We start from the raw sequence: 25526 nt of genomic DNA on the forward strand, positions 1-25526 counted from the left end.
AATTTAACTTTGGTTTTACGGAGGTAGGCATATTTTTATATGTATTATATGCAAGTGAAAATTTACTTCATTTGAACTTATATCCTTTATGGTGGTAAATATACACATTAACATTAAAATAGTATTCTTTCCTTGGCCTTTCACCATAGCTTATATTACTGTATATTTACTCTGAGAATTTCCTTGTAATAACACTAATGATGTCCAGTATTTGTTTTGGTTTGCAGTGGATCACTCTGCTGCCCCAGTTTATTTGCATTGTCATACATAGCTTCCAAACTAGAGACAAGAATTCAGTGACACAAAACAAATCTTTATAAAGGTAATATAAATATGGAGAAAAACAATATTTATCTTCATGGGAATTTCTGATATGTATGTTATTATCAAAGTTAATTCCCCCTCTGAATAAATGATATTTGATTTTCCTATTAGCATAGTAGTTTGCACAGCTGCACAAAACTCAAATAAAAATTAAAAAGTTTCAGATCCAAATTTTGCGTTCAGATTAACAGGTGCAGAAGATCCCAGGATATACAGTTTTGTCTGAAAGAAGGTTTTTGTTTGGAATACAGATCTAGTCTATGGCCATACCACCCTGAACGCGCCCGATCTCGTCTGATCTCGGAAGCTAAGCAGGGTCGGGCCTGGTTAGTACTTGGATGGAATACAGATCTATTAGGTTTGCTATGACTAATATGCATATGGTAATAGTAAATACTTTTACAGGTGTAAGTTTTCACATATATTAGATTAAAATGATTAGGAGGGAAAAAAGCTAGCCCTTGTGACTGGGCAATATGAATACTTGTAACAATGAAGTCACTGGACAAATAAGCCTACTATACAGCTGATCCAGGTGCTATCAAAGCAGAATTTCATATTTTTATGTGTATGAATATATTATATATGTTATATATATATTAGAATATATAACAACACAATAGCAGTATAACAGTAATATCTCTATTATGTATAATACAGTAAAATACATTTTATTATTTTATTTTATTTTTTGAGAGGAAGAGGGAGAGATATGGGAGGAGGGGCAGAGGGAGAGAGAGAATCTTAAGTAAGCTCCACACCCAGTGCAGACCTGATGCTGCACTTGATCTCATGACCCTGAGATCATGACCTAAGCTGAAATCAAGAGTCCACTTAACTGACTGAGCCACCCAGGTGCCCAAAATACATTTTAAATATAATTTATAAAATGTGTCACATAGATCACTTAAAGATTTATTTATTTATTTATTTATTTATTTATTTATTTTTAAAGATTTTATTTATTAAACAGAGAGAGAGAGATCACAAGTAGGCAGAGAGGCAGGCAGAGAGAGAGGGGGAAGCAGGCTCCCTGCCGAGCAGAGAGCCGGATGTGGGGCTTGATCCCAGGACCCTGAGATCATGACCTGAGCTGAGGCAGAGGCTTAACCCACTGAGCCACCCAGGTGCCCCGATCACTTAAAGATTTAAATTAATTTTATCCTATGTTTATAAATGTCTACATTTTTTTTATTATTTAAGGTCTATTTAGAAGTTAGGAATTTTATGAAACTTTTATTTTATTCTGGCTGCCATTTTGTGCCTTGCCTCTTTAAATGTTAGCAAAATTGACCAAGAAAAACATAAAATAATCCCCTGAATCAGTTGATTTTTTTTTTTTTCCTCCTTACACTGACTAACAATTTCCTAAGCATTTGGGGTAATCCTCTTTCTTCCTGTGTGTCCTCATATTGTTTTTCTCTGTTTGGCTCTATTCTTAAATAATTCATTCTTTCATTCTCTTATTCACTTATTCATCTTTTCAACAAATATTTATCAGTGATGCAACATGTCAGCCATAGAACACAAATAAATGAGGCAGACATAGATCTTGCTGTCATGGACTTTCTGTTTTGTGGAAAAGAGACAACTAAATAATTTAATTCCAGAGCATGTGAGAGATGCCATAAAAGGGAATTGTGCTATGCTGTGCAAGCACATAATATAAGAGATATGTAACTAAGGTTGAAGAATTTGGGAAAAGCTTTATTTCTTGTTCACATCCCCATTAGTTGATTCGTAATAAGTTTCTATTTAATTAAATGTTTCTGATTATGTTAGTTTCCTATGGCTGCTATAACAAGTTATTACTAATTTACTTGTAACAACAAGTGAATTGTAACAACAGAACTTTATTTTCCTTTAGTTCGGAGGCTAGAAGTTCAAAACGGGTCCAAAAAACTGGGCCCAAACTAAGGTATCAGCAAGGTCATATTCCCTAGAGAGACTTATGGGAAAAAATCTGCTTTCTTGCCTTTTCTAGCTTCTAGAGATGCATTCCTTATATTCTTCAGCCAATGGCTCTTTCCTCCATCTTCAAGGCCAGAAGCATGGTCACATTACCTCTCCTCTTCTGTTAGCAAACTCCCTCTGCCTTCTTATAAAGATGCTGGTGATTACATTTCAGGTTTATCTGGATAATGCAATATAATCTCTCTAATTTAATATTCTTAATCACCCATGTGAAGTTCCTTTTGCCAATTAAAGATATAAATATATATAAATATAAATATAAATGTGTGTGTGTGTGTGTGTGTGTGTGTGTGTGTATGGTAACATTTATAGGTTCCAGGGATTAGGACTGGATATTTTGGGGACTAATATTTAGCCTGGTGCACTGACTTATCAAAAAATTATTTATAAGTGATTGTCTGAACATGTATTCTAAGAGAGGTCTTATAAATTCCATGATCAGATATTTTATAACTTACTTTTAGAAAAGAAGACCATTCTTGATGAAGTACTAAATCTTTATGCTTTTAGTAAAATAGTGAAATTATATTTCATAATATTGTAAAGTGTTTTGTATGTTACTCAAGAAAGGGGGCCTACTTTTATTTAACTACTGCAGGTGTAGTGAAAGTATATAGACAGGATTTGAACTGCTGAATCTACCTCCTGTCTGATAAAGCAGTTGCTGCCCTCCTTGTCCATCCTAACCTGGGTCCCATGTGCCTGAAAAGAAAAGTAATTAATTACTCATTTGGCTTTGAAATGTTCACCTCTCCATCTCTGGAGAACAAAGCTGTACTTCATATGTATCACTAGGACTACTGTGTCCCAAACAATGGACAGGCTTAAATAGCCTGCTCCTCAGTTTTTTCCTGGGATTTTCCTCTATGGTTGTTGAGTGTGGAAAACAATGCCTCTTCTATTAGGAAAGGGGACTTACCAGGCACAGGGGATAATAAGAAGGAGAGTATTTCTTTCTTTCTTTCTTTTTTTTTTTTTTTGATTATTTATTTATTTATTTGACAGAGAGAGAGATCACAAGTAGGCATAGAGGCAGGCAGAGAGAGAGAGAGAGAGGAGGAAGCAGGCTCCCTGATGAGCAGAGAGCCCGATGCGGGACTCGATCCCAGGACCCTGAGATCATGACCTGAGCCGAAGGCAGCGGCTTAACCCACTGAGCCACCCAGGCGCCCCCCAGAAGGAGAGTATTTCAAGAGAAAAGTGATTCAGGAAAGCCAAGAGCATGTTTACCTGGGTCCAGCTATCTTTAAAATTACTTTCTTCTATCCAACAGAAACTTTACCTTTTAGTTGATTCCATTGACCATAGTTCTATTTTATTCCCCCTAGTGCTAGGGAAGGAGTGGAATGAGGTTATGGGAAAAGAAAATTTGGGGGACTTTCAAATGATATGGTGTGTACTCAAAACTTGTGATTGCCTAGGGGTAAAGTAGAATATAAAGAAATGGAAGTCCAGATCACATAAAGGACCCAGAATTTTTGACTAGCAGCTGATAGCATAGAAAATTAGAGTAGAGATAATGCCTGAGATAAGTGAACTGATAATTGTTGAGTATACATTATCTTACAGATAATCTGCTGGATTTTTTTTTTTCCTTCAATGGTTCTGTTTAGGTGGTGAATCCTCTTTACTGTAGAAAGAACTGAGGCTGAGAAAAGTGAACTAATTTTCCAAAGTATTTCACTTACTGAGTGGCAATGCTTGTATTTAAAGTCTAGTTTCTCTGAATCCAAAATCCATTGTCATTTTGATACCCCACCTTTTCAGGGGGTGCGAGTTTATTTTATCACAAAATTACATGGGAGAGACTGGGAAAATAACTTTAAAATGTCAAATCATTCTTCTATAGAAGATTTTGCCACAGCTGTGGAAATGTGCCCAGAGGGTGTATGATAGAATGTGAAACAGATCCATGGAAAATACATCTTGACTGTGCTCTTTTACTTTCCCTCTGTATCCATGGTAGGAAATGAATGTCTCTTTCTTTCCTGTAGGTATTGATATTGTTCACTGTGGATATTCACAGTGTTGTGTCCCCCCTCCCCCATAGTATTATCTTATGTAAGTGATGTTTCTTTTAAATTTTGGGTAAATTTTAATAGGGTTAGTTCTTTGTTTGCTCTTCTAACTAACACAAGCTGAGTAGTTATAAGTTAAATTAGTTAGGCTGCTTCCAAAATGTGATCAGCTATTAATAAGTGGTCTGTGGATTTTCTTTTTTTAACTGAAAGATTGATTCTCTCATTCCCTTCCTGAAAATTAGAAAAGCTCTTCTGATTTCATTTGCACGTTGAGATTTTCTATTATGACTTGTATTCAATTTAAACACTAAAATATGAAGCAAATCTGTTCATTTAATCTGCTGATGACTGAGCCAGTATCTCTGCAGCAAGAGATATCGTTCCTTCTTGTGTGCTTGTGCTCAACAGCCATTGTTTGCCTATAGCTTTTATTAATATAAATCAACATCTACAAAGAAAGCCTCCTCTATTCCTGCAATTCATATTTATATAAATAGAAAAGTAATGGATTTCAAAAAGAGCCCAATAGGTTTGAGCTTTTAGAATTATCCCAAGAGTATAGGCAGGATTGAAATATTTCAAGGTGTTTTGGAGTGAGGTGTTGATAAAGTATTTCCATGTTTGCTGAGTGCCTCTGAGCTGGCGGATTCATACTAATAAAGGCAGAAGCTAGGAATAGTTATAATACGCTTAATTAACTCTAAGCTTATTTAATGCTATGGTCCAGATGAACTCTAGATAGGGAGATATAATACATATAGCTCATTAAAAAATAATTTGGACTTTTCTAATCTATATTTGCATAAAGTTCAGGTCTTTGTCCTGAAGGTATTAATTATTTTCTAATATTATTGTTGAAAAATGGATTCCCATGAAAAAAATGGTAATTAGAGGAATGCTAGCTAACATAATTCAGCTTCACATAACATACTCATGCCAATTATACCATGAGATGCCTTTGTCTTGAGGAAATATCCTTTTATAAAAGGGTTTTAAGAATAATAATCATAATCATAATCATAATAAACATTTGTATAAATGAGCTCCTGACTGAGAGCCATTAAAAAAAGTAAACAAAATTAACCTATTTGTCTCTATTTATATAAATTGTAAAGGTACTTGCTAGAGCCTTTGTGTTTCCATAGGGAATAGGTTATTTTTGCTTTGATCATATTTTAGAACTCATTTTCTTAAGGATAGTACATGTTATTTTGAGAAAATGTATGCAGAGAATTAAAAGAATCTGATTAACTCTTATATTTGATGAAATCTCACATGACATGCTTCTGGAATTTTGTGGTGAATTGCTAACAGTGAACAATTCTAGAAATCAACATTCTAGCAAAGAAGCTATAATAGCATCTTAAATAAGAAACAGCAACTTGAGCTGAATGTGCTAAGGGAACTTTTTCTTCTAATTTTATGCATGGTATATATTTCTTAAAATGTTTTCTCTATTCCATGTGTATATATTAAAGTTATTTTATGTAAAGGCACAGGTCAGTAACCCTATCCAATATCCTTGATATTTATAAACAAAGTAAGAAAAGCTGGAGAAGTGAACAGAAAGAGATTACAAAGGAGTAGGAATGTGGAAACAGCATTCAACATTCACCCATGGTCTTGTACTGCTATGGGCCTAACCCATATTTACCTGATTGCATTGGATGATTATATTTTGACCCTATAGCCTTTTGCCAGGTTGTAAATAGACTATTGCAGGTGTGGTTTGTATTGTATCCTATTCCAAATATTTTTTACTTTTGTATTGCTGGGGCCTTTCTGGATTATATTACTTAATTTATTTCTTGTTTTTTAGAATTTGCAGAAAAAAAAGAGAAAACAAATAGTATTTTTTGGTATTTTTAAAAATTTCTTATTGTGAGACCTGCAGCTCCTCTATGTTTTCCTAATTACTTTAGGACCTCTGGCATAACTTTTTTTTTTTTTTTTTTTTTTTTTTTGAGAGAGACAGGGAAGGAGCAGAGGAAAAGGGAGAGAGAGAATCTGAAGCAGTCTCCACACTAAGTGCTGCTCAATGTAGGACTCAATCTCATGACACTGAGATCATGACCAGCCAAAATCAAGAGTCAGGCATTTAACCAACTGAGCCACCGAGGTGCTCCATCTGACATAATGGCATAATTTCTTTTCTTCTCCTTCCTGCTCTGGTCAAGGTAATATATACTGCTAAAATAGTGCAGTCCTTCCAAGGAACTGTAATGCTGCTAATATTGAGATGGTCTCCTGACGTAATGATGCAAACTAAGTTATGCTAATGCTCTATTGAACTGAAACTGGTCCATGGTGGCAAACTAAAGTCACTGTTGATGCTGAAGAAGCTCCATGTGGCCATCCTGCTTTATGTTTAGGGGCAGCAGAGATCATTCTCTCACTTTTGTGGTGTGCTGGATACATGTATTCCAGGGTGTAGCTGCCTTATTCCCTTGATATCTGTGGAAATTCTGGTGAAAATAACTTTTATTTTCTCCTGAAGCCAGTTGCCCTAGAATATAGATGTGAGACTAAGACTGGGCTGAGGAATAAATTACCTTTTCATAACTGCCTCTTCTTTCTTACTTGAAATATCATTCTCAAATTGACCTGGCATGCCTCATTTTTTGGATAAAGGATTTTCTAGTAGGGAATCCAATGAAACATATTCCTGATTGGCTCAACTAACTAGTTCTCTGAGAAGTTTTACGAACACCTCCTTAAATGTAGTTCATGTGCTACAAAGCTGATGTACCATACCAGATCCTATAGTTTTATGCCAGTTCCATTTAACTGTTATTGTTATCAGGAAATGGGGCTAGGCCTTGTAGGAAATGGAGTATTTGAGTATGCTCCTAGAAAATTTCTTTTGTGCATCTTGTTTAGAGATCATTCACTTTAGCTCAGGACATTTCTGCCATTTTTAGATTAGGTATGTGATCCATAATCAACTTCCAGGGAGTACTGTAGCACATGGATGGAGCAGAGTTTAGTCATCTGAGAGTTAATACTGCAACACGGTGCAGGAGGATGTCTAAGTACTAAGACAGAGGTATAGATCTAAGGTCAAGGCTATATATACTTTTAAGTCACAAAGATAGGAAGCAAAGAGATTGAAGTACCATTCTGACTAATATGAGGCTTCTGAGACAAGCAGGGAGGTTGTTGTCTATAAAGCTCAGATAAGCAACTAATCAATATGGCAAAGGGTAGCTTATTAATAGTAACAGATAGGATTTTTGCTGGACAGTGACACATATGAGACTGTCAATAGTGATGAATATGAGCCAATGCATGTTGAGAACAGAGGGAAGCTTCAGACAAGGTCTCCCTGGCAACAATCGAAGGGAGTATTGAAGGCGATTTTGTTTGTTTGTTCCTTTTTTTCCTCCTGAATTCAAATTTGTCTGATGAAAGTGCTATATGGACCTTTTAAAAAGAAATTTTAGGCATCTTTTGGGCAAAGGCAAATCAACCTCAGATTAAGGATACGCATTTATCCACACCCAGAGATCAAATTTACTCATGTAATAATGAAAGTATATTTACCAAATGGGGCTTTTAAAAGCTGGGGGGGCCCAGAATGGACATTGCCTCTTCTGTGAAGGGGAACATGAGGAGGACAATAATCTTATTGTTGATCAAAACTTAAACCTCTTTTTATGGGTAGCATGTTCTCATCTATATTTAACCCCAAAGAAGAAATAAACCCCTACCTTTTGTGTAGTGTGTTGGTGTTAGAAATATCTCACACCTTGCTTGGAAAATAAAATAAAATGTGTAAAAACATCCACTCTGTGCCAGGTATTGTGCTAAATTAACACCATAGGGATAGAAAAGGCGTAGAAGCCATTTTGTAAAATGTACCCGTGTTTCATTCTAGCTTTGGAGACAGGAAGATTATATCTTCCAAAGATGGTCCCAACTATATTTCCTATTCTGTGTGTGCTTTTATAATGTGATTTTGCCACTCTCTCAAGTCATGGAGTTTGTTTCTTTGCTCCTTGACTCTGAGCAGGCTCCATATTTGCTATTTATTGCTCTATATTTGCTATCCTATTTGCTTTGGCTTATAGTTTATGGTGAAAGAGATGTTATGCATAATTGGGGGTCAATGTATATCTGCTCAATCCTGTAGAAGGGTGATTCTGGGAGAAGGGGAAAAAAATCACTTCTTTGAACATTTTAATTCTGTAATGTGAGGCCTTCAAGTTAGGATGTAGCAGTAAGTTGAAGTATGGGAGTTAAAGAGAAAATACTGGTTTGTAATAAGAGAGAGCCCATTTAATGTCATTTGTGTTTTGGTGTAAACATTGCTTTTTTTATGCTAGTGGTTTAACGTACTTATTTTTATTTATCTTAATGAACTAAGGGGACAGTTTAGCCTATCCAAGACAGAGATGATACTATTTTAATGTCACCTTTCTCTGGTAGGCTAAGTACTACTTGGGGGATATTGACCCATGATGGAGAAAAATCAGAGGTAATAATATTAACAGTTAAGATAAAGGAGGTGGAACAGATGAAAGTGATTTTGAGGATTTTGAGCTAGGATTCTGGTTATATTCCAGAAAAAAATAGGCTGGTATATTCTTTACATTACAAATACATGTATCTTCTTTATGCTTTCCCACTGGATTATAAAGGTACTTCTGAGTGGTAAGAAACAACCATGTTTGGATCTCCACTCCTGTTAGGATTTCATTGTAGGTTTTCAGAAAAAGAAGGGAAGCCCTAGAAACTGCTTCAGCAACCAAATATCCAGGCTTTCAGAATTTCTTTGAGTGTCCCTAGAACTTTTAATTGTCCCATTAGAGGCAAGGGTCCATTGCCCCTGCTTCTAGTCACTCTGCTTTTCCATTTATTTATCTGATTTTATTTGTGTCTATGTCTTCCTTTTCTATTTTTACCTCCTGGCTTTTGCTTACTCATGGTATATACTTTCTCATGGCTCTTGCTCATTTATTTATTTGTGTGTGTCTCTTAAGTTCCTTTACTCTCTGCTCCTTCTCTAATTGGGTTGGATAGTCTCTTTTAGTGACTAATTTTAGTAAGACCAATTTTAGTAAGACCTTGTAAGTTCAGAATACTCAAGCTGGCCAGGTTTTGGACAATTCATTCTGCAGGAGACAGTGTGTATGGACAAAATTCAGTTTCATGGTCAGTTCTCCAGATCTCTACTATGCAGTTCATTGTTGATTGTTCTCAGGTGGTAAATTCTGACTTTAAAATATGTTAAAACTGAGTATTTACTAATGTGGAAATGTTTGGGTTCAGAGCCGATGGCCAAGGAAGAATTCTTGAGATGTCTTGGGTGCAAAAAGGTGGTTTTATTAAAGCATGGGGGCAGGACCCATGGGCAGAAAGACGTGCCCTGGGATTGGGAGGAGCAACTGATTATATACCATGTAGTTGAGTGAGATAAAGACAAGAGAAGTTTCCAAAAGGATTTTCGTATGTTAAAGAATGCTCACAGGATACTCAGGTCCTAGCTATTTTCAAGCTACAGTTATTTTTCCCTCTTTTAAAACATTAACATTAAGAGGGTTGGGAGTTCCTGGAGGAAAGTTATACTCGGCCTGCCTCAAGTATTTGTCAGTGGACTGCAGGTTATAAGGAAATTTTGTTTTCTATGCATTTCCTTTTTGCTTTTTTCCTCAAATCATCTACCATCTAGCAGGAAAGGTAGGAAGGAGAAAGACTCTTCAAAGAAGTAAAATTCTGAACTCACCATGTCACCTTTATTTGCTTTGCTTGAGAGGCTGCCCATTCTTACACAGAAGCCCTAAATGGTATCTGAATTTATATCACTTAAATGAATGTGTACATTTTGTTGAAGTCAGCAAATATTTACTACTGTATACTCTATTAAATTTTGTTTTAAATCCCTCACCTTCTTTTGTGTGTGTTTCTTCATTGTTAAGAGTATTACTGAAAAACCAAAAGGGTTATCTCTGAGGGTAGAATAAGATTTCTAATGATTGGCTAGTTCTTTTCCAGACAAGAATATTCTTATTTTAGCACTTGGCTCCTCTACTGAAAATTGTGCATTTGAAAGAATCAGGCCACAACAGGGGAAAGTTGACATTCTTTCATTTTTTTTGTGCATTAGGTATAGGAAGATGAAGGACAGCATCAACACTTACATGCTGTCATTGTTGACTAATTCAGTCATCTGGAGAGCTAGCTCTGGCAGTTACTTTGTAAGACTTGCTAACCAAAGACCTTTAATACATCTTGAGAGAGCTCTAAGATGAAATTACTGATTGAAAAGGAGTGAGTGGCATATTTCCTGGAATATTTTTTAATAAGGTTGAGAAGGATTCAAGTTTAGTCTATTTTCTTCAATCTGTTTTATTTAATACCAGGAAAATATATTACATGCATCCTGGGTACACGTATAATAATATTTCCTTTTCTACTGGACACTTTCCCTACCACCTGTCTCTTAACTTATTTAGACATCACATCTATTACATACTAGAATCTGGGGTTAGAAAAATGAGTAAGAAGTCATCTAAGTAAAGTTGAGAATAGTCTAAAGTGGAGACATATGTAAGCAGATAAGTACATTGATGTGCTGTGCCTGATAAAGACCAGTGCAGAAAGTAGTGGAAACATAAAGGGTAGAGTAAGACTACACAGTACCAGCTGCTGCTGCTGCTGCTGGTGGTTGTGGTGGGGTGTGTCTGTGTGGTTTTGCTTGTGTATATATATTTGTGGGCATAAATGAAACATGGAAATCAAATGAGGCATATGAGTAGAATCAGTCAGGCTTGTCAAAACAAACTAAGTTTACCACTATTAGTTTTATATAAATTAGGGGCAACTGAGTTACTGGAAGAAATAAGAGGCTACCTCATGAAAGTACTCACATTTCTTGTCCCATTGGTAGTGAGATGTCTTTGAAGATGTTTAAGCTAGGATATCCCTATGACAACATTTGCTTAAGAAACATAATTTGGGGGCATGACAGAATAAGAAGGGAAGTAAATAATTTCAGCAGTTCAGTATAAAAAGATAAAGCATAAACTGAAGACAGAGGCGGGAGGAATAGAAAAGAGAAGATAATAGAAAAAAAGAAAGAAATCTTAAGGAGGTAGCAGTTTTAGGGCATGACAAACATTTGAAAATGTAGCGATAGGATGGGTAGGAAGAGAGCTGACCTTTTCTAGCTTAGTTGACATGTGCATGGTGGGATCAGTTATAGAGCATAGAGAATAAGGAATCAAGAGAAAAAATATATTAGTATTGGTGTGGTGTAGAAGAATGAAGAAATCAGTAATGAAGATATTAAGTTTAAGAAACCTGAAAAACATTTAGAAGTTGAAATAAAGTTCAGGGTTGGATAGGGAAGTGAACTGGAGGAAGTTGGTTGGGAATTTTCAATATATGGTTATTCCAGTGAGACTATGTAGAGATGCCTCCAAAGACCTGTGAAGTTTGGTTAGAATGGTTTTTGATATATCTGCAGGAGAGGTGTATTAGAAGTCAGTTAATGTATATAAAAGTTGGTTTATTTTAGAAGTTACTGTATGTAAAAGTTAGTTTATTTTTACAGGGTATCTAAACACTTAGAAATAAAAAAATTATCATATGGTTTCACTTATTTGTGGAGCATAACAAATAGCATGGAGGACAAGGGGAGTTAGAGAGGAGAAGGGAGTTGGGGGAAATTGGAAGGGTAGGTAACCCATGAGAGATTATGGACTATGAAAAACAATCTGAGGGGTTTGAAGCGGCGGGGGGTGGGAGGTTGGGGGAACCAGGTGGTGGGTATTACAGAGGGCACAGATTGCATGGAGCACTGGGTGTGGTGCAAAAATAATAAATACTGTTATGCTGAAGATAAAAAAATTAAAAAAAAGAAATAAAAAAAAATGCCTCCCTCTGTGCTAGGAAGACAAACAAGATTAAGAGTACACTAATTTTGCAGTTAGCCCCTATTCATCTCTTCTTACATACATATCCCTTTGCCTTGTGACTTTAAAGTTACTCCTATTAAAACATGGAGTTTATTTCTCTGCTCATTGATTCTATGTTCAGCCATCGTAATTTGATTCAGCCAATGGGCCAGCAGATGTGATGAATGAGGAGGCTTGAAAATGCACAAGTGCAGTGACATTTCTGCTTTTGCTCCTCTGCCTTTGCCGTAAGAACAAACCAGCATAGTCAGCTGGATGATGGTGAGAGATGCACGAAGCACAGCTGAGTTGCTGTAGCCAACGCCCAGCTAATCCATATGTATAAGCCCCAAACTGGCAGCCAGGAGAACCTCAGATGTGTAGATGAGCTCATCTGAGACAAGAAGAGTTACCTGGTTGAGTTCAACCTAAACCATCTCCTTATGGAGCTGTGAGCTAAATACACGTTTACTGATATAGGCCACTGATGCTTTCTGTTCATTTGTTTCACAGCATTATGGTGGAAACAGATAACTGATATGAGTAGGAAAAGGTGAAATTGCTTTGTTATTAGATTTGTAAGGGTCACGGAGTCCTGAAAATAATCTTAATTCCCTACTTTCTTCAGCCTGACATAGTTATAGCCAAGAGTCATCATGAAGAGAGGAACCATTGACAAGATTTAATGCTTTTGAATATACAAATAGCAGAACAGATTCAATGTAGATTATGAGATAGTTTTTTTTTTTTTAAACCCACAACCTTCTGTCAAAGGAGCATAGTCACAGTATCACATTTCAAACTCAAGAATGATTATGACTTGGGTATTTTCTTGAAGGACTGCTTTCACATGATTTGCAATGATTACAGTGATGGGCACCACGTGTTTTCTCAACCATGCTGACCTTGTTCTCTCTAAGCATAGACATTACTTTTTGAAAACCAGAGCACATATGATGAACCCATACTTAGATATATTCCCAAGTTAACATACAATTTATAGTGTAATTTATGGGTATGAAAATGGGATTTCAGGACAGATTAAAAAAAATAAGATGACAATATGGTAGGTAGTGCAAAGCGGGGAGTGTTATGCTTAGATGTAGGTTGGTTAACATTTTCCCCCTTATATTAACCATGCATCTTTTATATGAAATTTTTTGACCTGACGGGAGATTAGGCATATTTTACAGTCTTTCTGGCATAGACCCATAAATTTTTATGTGTTTTTTTCCTCAAAAGATAAAAACCCTCAAAAATACACATATTAAAAATAATCTGAGCGGGCCTGGGTGGCTCAGTGGGTTAAAGCCTCTGCCTTTGGCTCAGGTCATGATCTCAGGGTTCTGGGATTGAGCCCCGCATTGGGCTCTCTGCTCGGCAGGGAGCCTGCTTCCTCCTCTGTCTCTCTGCCTGCCCCTCTGCCTACTTGTGATCTCTGTCAAATAAATAAAATCTTTAAAAAAATAATAATTGGATATTCTAAGTCAAGGTAACATATCATACCTCCAGGTCTATGTTGACAGATACAGTCTCATCTTGATTGTTAGTTTCCTGTATTCTCTCTTATGTCCTCTTTTAACAAAAAGTCAGAAACTGGGCAAAACAAAAGCTAAATGCCTACTCACTGCTGTTTTAGTTTTCCTTCTCTCTCATTCTCCCTCCCTAGACTTATTCTCTAGATTCTCTGTTCCCCATAGTTAAAATACAAAAAAGCATGGAATACCTAACATGTTACAACTCAAATGCCAAAATGCTCATTGAAACATAACTGGAAAGCTTATGAGGTATTATTACTATTTTTTAAATGTCACTTTACCTTTCTCTGTGCTCTAAATTTCTAAGTTCCTCAATCATACTTTTTTCTTTAATCTTTCTAATTTTTAAAGTTTTAAAAATATTTTAAAGTATTTTTCTTGTTTTGTAGTTGATGTACAAGGTTATGTTTGTTTCAGGTGCACAACATAGTGATTTGACAGCTCTATACATTACTCTCTGTTCACCACTGTGAATATGGTTACCATGTATTACCATGCAACATCACAATACTATATACAGTATACAATACTATCACAGTACAGTATAGGGAATATAATAATATAATATAATATAATATAATAATATAAAAATATAATTCTTTTCCTCTCTGTGACTTATTTTATAGCTGGAAGTTTATACTTCTTAATCACCTTCACCTATTTTGCCTATTCCTCCACATCCTTCCCTGGGCAATTACCAGTTTGTTCTCTATATTTATGAGTCTGTTTCCATTTTTGCTTGTTTGTTCATTTGTTTTGTTTTTTTAGATTCCACATATGAGCGAAACCATATGGTATTTGCCTTTCTTGATCTGACTTGTTTCACTTAGCATAATGTTCTCTAGGTTCATTCTTGTTGACATAAATGGAAGGATCTCATTCATTTTTAAGGGTAAGTAATATTCCATTATATACATGTTTATACACATACACGCCCCATCTTCTTTTTCCATTTATCTGTTGTAGACCCTTTGGTTCTTCCATATCTTGGCTGTTATAATGCTGCAATAAGCATAGGTCTGGGCTGCATATATCTTTTTAAATTACTATTTTTTGTTTTCGATAGACTTACTGAATTGTATAGTACTTTAATTTTTTGAGGAACCTTCGTATTTTTTTCATAGTGATTGCACCTGAAAGTATGTGAGGGTTCCCACCAGCAGTATGTGAGGGTTCCCTTTTCTCCACCTCCTCATCAACACTTGTTATTTCTTGTCTTTTTGTTGCTAGCCATCCTGACCATGTTCAGGTGGTATCTCATAGTTGTTTTGATATGCCTTTTTCTGTTGATTAGTAATGTTGAACATCATTTCATGTATCTGTTGGCTATCTATATGTCTTATATGGAAAAATGTTTACTCAGTTTCTTTGTCTAGTTTTTAATTGAATTATTTGGTTTTTTAAGCATAGAGTTGTTTAAGTTCTCTCAATCATACATTCTTAACTCTTGCCATGTATTTAGCCACATACAATCCCTAATTCAGCTTTTCTCCTTTCACCTTTCCCTTGGTTCCTCATATGAATCTTCATGATACCGAGCACAAGAATGAATGTCAGTGTTCTAGGAGTGAGGAAATGGTGTCCCCTAGAAGCGTTATTAATGTCATGACCAAGCAATTTATAAGCTTATTTGCCCTACCCCTTTGATATAAATGAGGAAAGCAAGTTTGAAAAATTTTAACGATGTGTGCAAAGCTGCAGGGTTAATAGCTGATAAAGTAGGGGCTAGAAATACGTTATTTCTGGCCCAGACCTTTTCCCATTATAGCCTGATGCATGTTAAAACCAAATCTGAAAATTTGAAAAATATTGTGGATACTCTTTCCTTTCTCTACAGAACCTAGAACCTATTATCAAGGATGGATAAAATAGAACTGGAAATCTGTTATATTCTCTACTGGTCAAGAGGAAAATAGTTTCAATATGTAGATATAGGGAGAAAGCAGCATCTGTTGAGTATGGGAGTTAGGGCTTTTGAATCTCAAATATTTGCTATAGGTGTGGGTATGTATACACGTTGGGAGGAAGATGGGGCTATAGTGATATATGGGTGATCAAACTGGGATAATTTTGAGGGCTAAAGGAGATGCTAACTGGACATAATATTGAGAAATAACAAGCATAAATTGGGAAATACCTGTGCAAACTGGATTATATGGTCATTCTAGGGATTGGAAACTAGTATTCATTCATCAGGAAAGCCCTAATGGTTTGTTGCGGTTGGCAAGCGTTAGGCCAGTAATTTTGCCTTTCTTCCCAAGTCCCTCATACCTATTTTCTGGGAGAAAGATTCCATATATAGTTATTGGTTATTGCTTAAATTCCTATGTGACCCTTTTTTCTTCTCTCAGATAGCTATAAAAGAACCTGTTTTCAACATTTAGTGACTGTTCATTCCTGTAGTATAAAATCATTTATAAAATCAGTAGTATAAAATAGTATAAATAATAAAAAATAGTAGTATAAAATCAAAATTTGATCATTTTACAGCTGATACAAGGCCTGCTTTTATTGATTACACAATTTCTTTTATCTTTGCAAATTTATCATATTTTCTGGGTAACCAAAAACTTAAATAATGTTTTCCAAAAAAATGAATTTCAACTTTTTCAAAATCCCTATTTTAACATTGTGGGTATCTGGATTCTTGATGATGGGAAACTAATAGTTATGAGCTGAATTGTCTCCCCTCCAGGTTCAAATGCTAAAGTCCTAAACCCTCAGTATTTCAGAATGTAACTGTATTTGTAGATAAAGTCTTTAAAGAAGTGATTAAGTTAATATGAGGTCTTTAGAGTAGGTCCTAATCCGGAATGACTAGGATCCTCATACCAAGAGTAAATTAGGACACATGGAGAGACACCAGAGGTGTGTGTGTGTGTGTGTGTGTGTTTGTGTGTGTGTGTGAGTGTGAGTGCGCACAGAGAAAACACCATGTGAGAACGCAGATGGTGAACGCAGTGAGAAAGCAGCCATCTGCAAACCAACGAGAGAGATTTCAGAATGAAGCTGATCCTACCAACACCTTGATCTTGGACCTCTAGCCATCAAAACTGTGAGAAAATAATTTCTGTTGTTTATTTCATCCACTATGTGGTATTTTCTTATAGTGGCCTAGCAAACTAATATACTAAATATCATACATTACTTTTTTGTTCCTTCTTTTATTTTCTTTTACTAATTAGTGTACTCATTTCTGTACATCCATAAACTCCTTCCTAGTCTAGTTGTTGTTGGAACAATTCTTGCTGCTCCATCCTATATTTATCCTTGCAATTTTTTTTTAAAGACTTTATTTATTTATTTGACAGAGTGAGAGAGAATGCAAGCAGGTGGAGCAGTGGGGTGGGAGGTGAGGAAGGAAGTTCCTTGCTGACTAGGGAGCCCAACTGGGGGCTCAATCCCAGGACCCTGGGATCATGATCTAAACCGAAGGCAGTTATGTTACTTCGTCAACTTTAACCGACTAAGTCACCCAGGTGCCCCTATCCTTGCAATGTTATTAAAGTATTTCTGACAAGAGTAAAACATTCAACAAATTTATATATTCATATATTAAATGAATAGTTCTATGCTTATTATGGACCAGGCACTTTTCAAGCGTAGTGGCAGATTCCAAGACCCACCAATATGACTTTTAAATTACTATAAATAACAACATCTAAAGATCAGGTATAAATATTAGAACTTTTTTTGACACCCATTATTTAGCAAATGAGAGTTATTTCTTTATGGCACTAAATTTCACGAGGAAAAAGAAACATGTATGTAAAGCAACATTTAATTTAAAATTATGTTTTAAATATAGAAATTACTAAATTCATTTAATGTCTTATGTATAAGAATTAGTCTGTAGGTAGTTTATTGTTTTATATTTTAAAAAGTAAAAATTGGAGCCTCAAAGCCCCCTATTTCAGGAATTTTCTTATGGTGGGTATTCCTTAAATGTCCTTTGTAAATGTGAGGATTCAGCTGTCCATTGGCATAGCTATACCACCAAAACCTTGATGGGTCTATCATTGCCTTGGTGAAAATAATTATTGTATGAATATTTTTTCCCCTATATAGCTCAAGATGACAAAATGAGCCTTGTATCTGTTTGGTTTGGTAGTTCCAGGGATACAATGATTGTTTACTGTTGTATTCTGAAACAGGCAAACTATGAGCTAAACCTTTGGTAGTCTGGTCACTTTAGCAGCCACTGGATAAAAGTGACTTACTAAGTTAATGTTCTTTCTTATTAACACATGTCAGAAATTGAGATAAGGAGGAAGCTTGAGGTTGAAATTTTCCTCCCATAGGAACACATCGCTTAGCTCTTATGGGTTTAGCACACTTTTAATATTTTAATGAAGGCTTTTTATGTGCCTGTGCTACTTAATATTCCAAATTAAGGTCTATTCTCCTCCTGATATGCACATGTAGCTCCCATTATGAGCCATCAAGAGGAGTATAGTAGAAAAGCCTCTATCTGCATGGAACAGCACATGTCTTTAGCACAGAAGGTCAACAATCATGCTTTGAGTAAGCTAAGACTACTTAATGAGAGCTTCAACACTTCAGTAAAAAGTGTTTTACATTTTAGTCAAAGCACCAGAGTTGGAAAATGATAAATTTCAATATGTTCTCAGTCAAAAATAATTTCATAATTTTTCTAATGTCATTCTCCACTTCAAAAAAGACAACACGGGGCGCCTGGATGGCTCAGTGGGTTAAGCCGCTGCCTTCGGCTCAGGTCATGATCTCAGGGTCGTGGGATCGAGTCCCACATCGGGCTCTCTGCTCAGCAGGGAGCCTGCTTCCCTCTCTCTCTCTCTCTCTGCCTGCTTCTCCATCTACTTGTGATTTCTCTCTGTCAAATAAATAAATAAAATATTAAAAAAAAAAAAAGACAACACATAAATCCATGATGTGAAGGTACCTCAGGAATTTCAGAAAAGCACAAATTTAAGTTTTAATGGGTAATATAGCTTGGTTAACTGGCACGGTCTTTCCACTTAGGTCCTGATGACCTGAATTCACTCCTTTTTTTTTTTTTTTTTTTTACTAACGGCTGGTGTCTATCACTAGGAGGAAGAGAAGATAAAAAAAAAAACTATGTGGAAAATTTTCAGCTCTCTAACACTTGACTAAATGAAAAAATAACTAGGGATAATATTTATTTAAGGAAAAAAACCTTAGCAATATACAGTAATATCTAAAGATGAATAAGAGAGTATGTTGGGTCAGAATACTACTTGAGCAAATCTGATCCTTAGGAAACTCTGTATGCATTTTTATTTGCTTTCTGGAGCAAACAACCAGAAATATATCTCTGCCTAATATTCTACCCATTTAATGATGTCAGAGAGAACTGCTTCTGTGCACTGTTGTGAAAATGGAAACTATCCGAATTTTAATCCAAAGAAATCACACACTGTATTTAAAAGTAATTAAGGAAGAGACGTAAGTGTCTACCTCTCCCTTAAGAAATGTTGAATTGACATAACTGTAACTAGGATTAATCTAGGGTTGGAGAAAACTGATGATGATGACAACATAATGATATATTTGAGAGATTCTAAGCTAAATATTTGGAAATAAAATTATAACTCCACATCTAACACCATCGGTGCTTCATTATTCAAAGTTAAGTCACTGCTCATGAGGGCTAAAAAGGACAAAATTGAAAGGGACCTAGAAATTATAAAGCACATACCCTTGGTTTTATAACAAGGAAGCTGGAGGCTCACAGGCTTATAATTAGTTATCACCTATTAATACTTCACTGTGAATGGTATTTATCAGATCTTTTACAAATACTAACTGGCTATAAATACATTGTTATTGGAGAGATTGTTATTCAGAAGTCGAAAGAAACAGCTACTGCTTTGGGATATATTCCAATTATCTATTCTTGTATAATAAACTACCACAAAATTTAGGGGTATAAAACTACATTTATTATGCTCATGGAATGTTCAGTGACAGGGAGTAGTTCAAGAGCAGAAGGCTGAAAGAGTTTGGGCTGGAGAGTCCCCTTTCAAGATTCTTCACTCACATGTTTGTCACCTAACTTAGGATGACAGAAGAATGGACTCAACAAGGAATGTACATCTGGGGATCTACATGACTTCACTCCAGCATGACAGCAGTTGCTCTGGGCTCCTAGAGCATGTATTCCAGTAAAGAAAATGGAAATTACATAATCTTTTATAGCCTAGTTGTGGAAGTTATCTGAGCACATTATACTGAAGGTACAACCCTGCCCAGATTCAACCTTGCCCAGATTCAATGAGAAACACTTATCAATGAAACTTATGTTAAAGACTTTGTGTTTTAGAACTGCATCAGAGTGGGATGGGTGGAATGGAGAAAGAAGACACTGAGATAGTTCAGAATTCAGATGAGCAGTGACATTAAACATAATCTTTCTCTATTGCTGTCTCTTGTTGTTAAATGTAATTTTAAATTTAGAAGAAATAAAAGGAAAGGAAAAAGAAATATCAAAGAGGTCTTTAAATTTTGTCTTTAAAAGTCTTTAAAATTTCTTGTAGTTTTTCTTAAATAATGTTCTCTCCCATGGCTTATATGGAAAGTTGTCATTTGGTTTCTTTATGAGTGCCAGAGGTAACAATAAGAGCGTGATTTTTTACAGGATAAGATTGGTGAAGATTTAGTCCATAGTGGTTTCTTTAAAACTGTAACTCAAGATATCTTGCATAGAAATTTTAAAGTGATACCAGTGAAAATTGGGAAGATATTCTTTTCACCTATTGGATTTGAAACTTCCTTTTAGCATTGTCTTTCCATTTCTTTCCTACAGTAAACTTGCAAGGTTATAAACCTTAAAATAGGACAAAGTAAACTGGCATTACTATTTAAACAAAATGAGTGATGAATGGGAAAAGTAATCAGTTTAATTAGTCAAAATGAATTCTTCAACCTAGTCAAGATTTCTTTTGTTAGTTGCTTGAGTGAGTTTGGTTGCTCCATTGGCAGTATCTGCTGAGCTAGGCAGGTTTCCTGGTAAGAGATTTGGACCTATATCAAGGGTCATTTAAATGATCAGGAGAAGGCTTGAATAAAATTTGGGAGATTAAATTTCTATGGTTCATATTAAGTAGGTGAAATCCCTTTATACTGAAATGGGTCATATATTCTTTGAGGGAGAATAAACTAGGGAGCTGTGGATAGCCATCTTTCATTAGGAATATGAAGAAGCAGTGAGAGGCAGAAATGAAATTGGGGATGGAGGAGAATAGATGGAGAGAAAGAAAGAAGCAGAGGCTGCCAGAGATGTAGTGAATGTGCAGAGAACCAGAGATAAACAACCACCTGGTCCCCACAGAGAGACTGTCTTTCCAATTGCTTTTTCAGTCTCTAATTTTAGTTATTTCTTAAGTGTGGAAAGTATCTGATAATTTTCATTTCAGTGAAACACTCATACACTAAAAATTTTGCTTCATCTAAAAAATATTAACTTGAGTTGTACTTCCAAAATATTACTCAGACTTATGTGCAGACCAAAATGCTGAACATTGTAGGTGGAGGTGTGGTTAACAAAGATAAATGAGATACTAATGTTTTCTTAATGGAGACCACAAAATGAGAAAGGAAATAAGATATATACAAATAACTTCACTATAGTGTATAGTATGTGAAATAGCTTAAAAGAGGGAAGAGTGATTCATTCAACATTGATCTAGGCACTTGAGATATATTTGTGACCAAACATATATAATAGATCTTGCATCCTAGTAGGAAGAGATGGAAAAAATAGACATTGTATATGTAAGTTAAATAGCATATTAGAAGTTGATAAATACCATGGTTAAAAAATAGAAGAGGTAGAGCTAATCAAGAGTGTGGGGGGTGGTGGGAGAGTTGTAATTTTAAATAGGATGGTCAAAGTAGGCTTTATGGAGAAGGTGGTATTTATGTGAAGACTTGATAGAGGTGAGGAAGTTGGTCATAAGAGTATCTTGATGAAGAACATTCTAGACAGATAAACCAGTCACTGAAAATGCCCCAGAGGGGAGTGTGTTTGGTTTATGTGAGGAATAGCAAAGAGACAAGTGAGTCTTATATAGAATGAACAGAGGAAAAAGGAGTAACTGATGAGGCTACATAAATAATGGAAATGATGGTTAATGTAGATCTTTGCAGACTATTGCCTATTTTATCATGAATAATAAGAAAAAAGCTCATTTTTAAAAAGCCTATTAATCAAGAAGATATTATAAAAATCCATATAAGAAAATACTGGTGGATAAGACCAGATGATAGCAATCAAATTACTGGGAATTAGTTAGATTCTAGATAAAGTCTAAAGGTAGAGCCAAAAGATTTTCTGATGCATTGGACAGGGTTTGCAAGAGACAGATGTGTAAAAGAATGTTTAAAGTTTTTGGTGTGAGTAACTGCAGGGATGGTGTTTTTACCCTCTAAGATAGGGAAGAGCAATTTTGGATGGAAGATTAGGAGTGCAGTTTTGGACATGTCATGTTTGAGAAGTTTATTAATCTTCTTGGTGGAAATATCAAGTTCATTACATAGGTCTGGGACACTGAAAAGAAGACAGGGTAGGATAAGTCAATTTCTGAGTCTTTGGCAAAGAAGTGGTATTTTAAGCTATAAGATTGGATGACTCATCAAAGAAGTGAGTGCAGATAATGAAGAGGAGGTGATGATATATTGAACTTTGGAATATCCAAAATTAGGAGGTCAATTCAAGGAGAGAGTGCTTCATGTACAAAATACAGAGAGGTTGTTTTATGTAAAACAAAGAGGTTTGAGTAGGGAAAACTTATGAATGAAATAACATTTCAGTTGAATCCTGAGACTACGAGGCATCTGGAGTGTGTAAAACTGAGGGGGGTGTTGTAACATTATAGTAAAAAGGAATAGGTTGAGCAATATGTGAATGAGAGATAGCATGTATTTCACTTTGACTGTTAATAGCATATATCAAGGTTTAGCAGTAGGTTATGTAGATAATATAGACAGTATACTGCTGTGAGTAGACAACTGTGATGGGCCTTTGAACAGAGTGACATGATGAAATGGTGCTTTAGCAAGAGTAATCTAGCAGCATAGTGTGGTTAGATTGAGAGGGGCTGGGTTTGGTATCAGAGAAATAAATGAGTTAGAGATTAAATGAGATGATATATAAGAAAGAAGTGTGTATGTATGTGTGTGTGTGTGTGTCTGTGTCTGTGTCTGTGTATGTATGGTTCACTCATACTTTGTCACTGGGATGGTTAATTTTATGTGTCAACTTGGTGGATCATGAGGTGCCCAGACATTTGCTCAAGCATTATTCTGCATGGTTTCTGGATGAGACTAGCATTTAAATTCGTAGGTAGAGTAAAGCAGATTGCTCTCCCTAATGTGGGTGGGCTTCATCCAATCAGTTGAAGACATGAACAGAATCAAAGCCTGACCCTCCTATAAGTAAGGGGGAACTTGCTCTGTATGACAGTTTTTGAGCTATGACATTGTTTTCTCAGGCCTTCAGACTTAAACTAGAACTAATGCCATCAGCTCTCATTTGTCTCCAGCTTCCCAACTGCAGATCTTGGGACTCATCAGCCTTCATAACTGTATGAACCAATCCCTTCTAATAAGTTAGTCTCTCTTCTTCTCTCCTTCCCCATGAGAACTCTAATACACTTACTAAGGAACTGGGGGAATTATTAATTAGGTGTGACTGAAGGCAAAAAGAAAAAGTTATTTTAGTAGAGTATGGTCTTGCACCAGGTCCTAATTTTGTACCATAATTTTTAATATTTGCTCCCTAGGTTAGTAACTTTTTCATATCAAGTCTTATACTAACAGCTGAAAACTACTAGTCTTTCATTATTTAACTTTCACAGAGCTTGCACTTAAGGGTACAGGCTCTGTTTTTATAACTCAAAATACAACTTTAACTCATATTCTATTGTGCTAAACTGTGTAGTGCTAAAATAAAAGAAGTGTTGTTATCATGAAGTGTGTGGCCTACATGACACCTGTTGTTACTTACAGTTGGTTTTTTCCTAGGTCATTTTGCACCCCATCTATTTCATATTTATGTTCTATGGTGTCACCTAGGGTTTTATAGGTAACCTCTATCTTATTTATGTTTTGTCTACTCCTCCACTACCCCTAAAATATGTCATTAGTGGAGGTACATTATCTATTTTGTTCATTACTGTGTACCTGTTGCCTAAAATAGGACAAGACACATAAGGACTACTCAAAACATAATTGCTAATTGAATGACTTGACTGACTTAAATGAGTGCATTTTGGGAGCTCAAGTTTTCAGATTTGATGCAGTCTGACAAAAGTTGTCATACTATGAAGCTATCTTTAACCCTAAACTATTTCCATTTTTGCATGATTGTGTATTTCCCCAGAGGTAACAACCATTGTTCTGTTTGAAATTAAGATTTGGAAATTAAGAGAAGATTAATGTGTTTAAATTACATGTTCCAAAGTAAAAACAAAATGGGTAGAAAACAAGATTTCATTATAGTAAGAATATTTTTACACAAGATTGATGCTTTTAACATTTTTAGGTATACAATAAAATTACAATATCATAAAGTAGATATCTAGAACTTATCTTGCTTAACTAAAACTGCACTTGAATCTGTGCTAAAGTATTTGGAATAGTTTATGACTTTTTGACTTCTTGGTCTCTTCTTTTGTCTTGAGGAAGCCTGTTTCTCTGGCTCTCAAACAGTTGTTCACCTCAATTTATAGGATAACAGCGCAGAATTCATCTGAATAGACAGACAAAATGTATGGGAGTTGCTTAAAGAAAATATTGAAAAAAATGTGAGTTGTTGGGGTGCCTAGATTGCTCAGTAGTGACATGTCTGCCTTTGGCTCAGGTCATGATCCCCAGGTTCTTGGATCGAGCCCCACATTGGGCTCCCTGCTTGACAGGAAGCCTGCTTCTCCCTCTCCCACTCCCTCTGCTTGTGTTCCCTCTCTCTCTGTGTCTCTCTCTGTCAAATAAATAAAATATTTTATAAAGAAGTGACTTGTTTTTGGTTCTCATCAGCCAAAATGAATATTAATTCAAGTTCCTGCACAACAGCAGACTGACACATCTATCTCTTGGTGTATCAAATATTTATTTTTGAAATATTGCTCATAAGAGTTTTTTTTTTTTTTTTTTTTTTTTGGCTCAATGCAACTGCCTTTTTTTTTTTTTTTTTTTTTTTTTTTTTAAATTCAGGTTTAATCCACTGAGCCACCCAGGTTTATTGAGGAATAAATGGCATAAAAATTGTAAAATATTCTCAGTGTTGGGGTGCCTGGTGACTTAGTTGGTTGAGTGTCTGGCTCTTGATTTTGGCTCAGGTCATAATATCAGGGTTGTGAGATGGGTCCTTTGTCTGGCTCCCTGCTCAGTGGGGAGTCTGCTTCTCTCCGTCTCCCAATGGCCCTCCCACTGCATGCATGCACTCTTGTCTTTCAAATAAATAAATCTGAAAACAAAATTAAAGTATACATTGTGGTGGCTTGATACACATATTTTTGTGAAAGGATTCCCCCCGATCAGTGCAACTGTCTTAATGATATTATCCATAATTTTTTTATTATGTGAGAGAATATATGCATATTCTCAAGAATAGAGCATTATAGTGAGTTATCAAAGTATAATAGAGGCTAGAGCCACCAATGGGAAATAGTTTTTGCGAGGCAACTTGTCATACATCCTGTTTACATGGAAAGGGGAATTTTCTTTTAGACTTCAACTATTCTAACATATTTTTCCATTAATATCATCAGAGT

Source organism: Mustela putorius, unplaced genomic scaffold, assembly GCF_011764305.1.
Source record: "Mustela putorius furo isolate JIRA1106 unplaced genomic scaffold, ASM1176430v1.1 tig00003898_pilon_pilon_pilon, whole genome shotgun sequence".
NCBI classification, from domain to species: domain Eukaryota; kingdom Metazoa; phylum Chordata; class Mammalia; order Carnivora; family Mustelidae; genus Mustela; species Mustela putorius.